Source organism: Gavialis gangeticus, unplaced genomic scaffold, assembly GCF_001723915.1.
Source record: "Gavialis gangeticus isolate Ggan-Ray unplaced genomic scaffold, GavGan_comp1, whole genome shotgun sequence".
Lineage (NCBI taxonomy): Eukaryota > Metazoa > Chordata > Crocodylia > Gavialidae > Gavialis > Gavialis gangeticus.
In genome coordinates this window covers 125,501,116-125,503,822 of record NW_017729025.1, presented here as the reverse complement: position 1 = coordinate 125,503,822, position 2,707 = coordinate 125,501,116, and positions in this window count along the sequence as shown.

Here is a 2,707-nt window from a genome sequence, read left to right as displayed (position 1 = left end):
CCCCCCCCCTTAAATTATGCAGCTATATCGCCTTATTAAACAGTTCTTGCGGGTCGGAGTAGAGGGGGGGGTTCTTTTCTTTTTTTGTGTGTGTGTGAGTGTTTGTGTGCAAATGAAGTATCTTGTTATTTTGCTAAAGGAGAGGGAGGCTTTAATGATGGGAGATCTTTCCGCTCATTGCCCTTTCAAATACAATTGTAGATCGAACTCAGCCTTGTCACGTTGAGGAAAAGTGAATTTCTAACATCCAGGACGTGCCTGTCGACTTTCAGCGAATTGCATCCAATCACCCCCAGGGAATTCAGCTAATGTCTCAGTCTAGAACCGGGATGAGGGGAGAAAAACAAATCAAACATTGTCCGGAGTCACGCTTATTATGAAAATGTTTTAAAGGAGAGGAAAGGGGAATAATTCGAGACAGCCCAGAATAAAGTTTTAGCCAGATTAATACCATTAGGAGTCCTCGGAAAAGGGAAAAACCCAGCTACAAAGTTGGGAGATAAGAAAAGGGTTTTTTTTTTAAAGCTTTTTTATACACTTTTTTTTCATCCGACGCCTTTTTTGGATGAGAAAACAAGGCTCCAGCATTGTAAATAATAGCCTTGTTATAAACTCGTCTACATGGAGCTTCCTCACAATGACGAATATTATCTTGGCTAAATTTCTGTCTAGTGGACGCTTCAGTTCACACAAGTTTCTTCCAGCATCTTCAATTAAACCACACAAACAGACCCCCACAAAATCTTGTTAAAACAGGTTTGGGATTTGGAGAGGGTATTTTTCATATGATGCAATGTAAGGGGTGTTTTCTATCCGTCTTGCTCACCGCCTTTCTTAGAGCAATGTAGACAGAAATATTTATGGGGAACCTGTCAGGTCAAATTCAATATGCAACGTGTTGACACACACACAAAAAAGAACTCTCTCACTTTGGGAGATTAACCCACAAAAAAGGCATTTTGGTAGCACTTCAGATATTTTCCCCTGATTCCCTTTAGTTCAGCTTCTATCGAACTGCAACAAAAACCGACCCTCTTCTGTCTAAATCTGATATCAAAATGACCTTCCTAAAGCCTTCAAGACCGAAATGCTGTCCTGGGTGCAAAAGAGAAACGTTAGACAGTATGGAGAAAGGGGTCGTGAAATACACGGGTCGGGAAGGTAAGCCGGCTACGTACATAAAGTATTTAAAAACACATACCTTGGACAAGGATTACAGATCCCAGCCAAAATGCTAGTCCAGCATCTCTTGCCTTGAAAGCCAAGCCACGTCTCTACTCGCAATATTTTTTCTGTTCTACAGAGTTTCCTTTGGTTTTTACCGTTTATTGTAGCCAGACTTGGACCCTGCAGTCTGTGCAATGCCACAGTAAACAAATTGTTCTGATGTGCTTATTATTATTGCTCAAGTTCTGCTTGGATAGAGAATTAAAGCTCATTATTACAGTGTGTGTTGAGAATTGCTCAATCTATGTGAACACAGGGGTTTGGGGCGTCCTTAAAAAAACTTCATATCACTTGTGTAAATCAAATATGTATAATGCTTATAAATTTGTAACACATTATTGTATCTCTGCCTGCATCCGATTCTGAGTGGCTTCACAGCTTTCAAGTCGTCTGCGCATCACAACGCGGCGCACACTGAAAGGCTCTTTTCCCCCATCCGAGCTCAGCTCCCTCATTAGCCTCTTCTCTACCTATCCGGCGGGCTAATTTCTAGAGGCTGTTATTAAGGAAGGGAGTCGGGCTGCTCCTCTGTTTTTTCCCCTTTGTTGTTGTTGTTGTTGCTGTTGGAGGGGGCCCTCCCAGAAGCCAGGTGAGGGGCTTGCAACCCAGGAGCATAAAGAGATGCACAAGAGGCTTGTGCCGAGTTGTGAGGTTCAGGGAGCTGCCTGAGAAACACTGCCACGAAAACGTTTCCAAGGAGGGTGATGATAGATATGATCACTTGCTGGAGTCGTTTTTCACTCTGCTGGGTTTTTAAACTCCTTGGTTTGGGTTAGTTTGGGGGGGTTTTTTTGTTTTGGGGTTTTTTGGGGGGGAGGTTGCTTTTGCCCCTGACAGGTAGTGAGTGAGGGATGCTCTTGTTCTGGACACAATAGTGCAGATACCCCCCGCCCTTCTCCTCCTCCTCCCCCCCAACACACACCCTTTGTTTACAACCCCTCCCCTCCCCGGACCAAATGGCAGTGATTTAACCAGGCCACCTAGAAGGGACGCGAGCCCTGTCGTGGGGCTGTGCATCCCCTGTCGCTCTGCCCTGGTGCGATGCGAAGCGCCTGACATGATCCCCAGCTAAAATTTGTTGGAGGGCAGCGTGGCGGGCGCTGGGCGAAGCCGCCGTCGGATGCGATGCGCAGCCCGGGCCCGCGCTGGTGACCCGGGGCTCAGAAACCCGGTGCCCCCCGCCGGGAGGCTCTGCCAGGGGCCAGATTGCTCTTAACAGCTTGACTCGCAGCCTCCGTCCCGCGGTGCAGAAAGCCAAACACGGACTCTGCTCCCAGCCTCCCCCTTCCTTCCTCGCTTTCCTTTTTTAGAGCTCGCAAGGCAAACAGAGCCGCGCTCGGGCGCTGGCGAGGGGACTGTTTGTCTGCCTATCTGGAGGGCCTGGCCAAGCAGACTTGGCTTCACGCCTGATCGCTTTCTGGAGAGCCGCGCAGTTTGGAGAGAAGGGGAGGCAGCACCTGGCCCTGCTTTAGGAGCCATC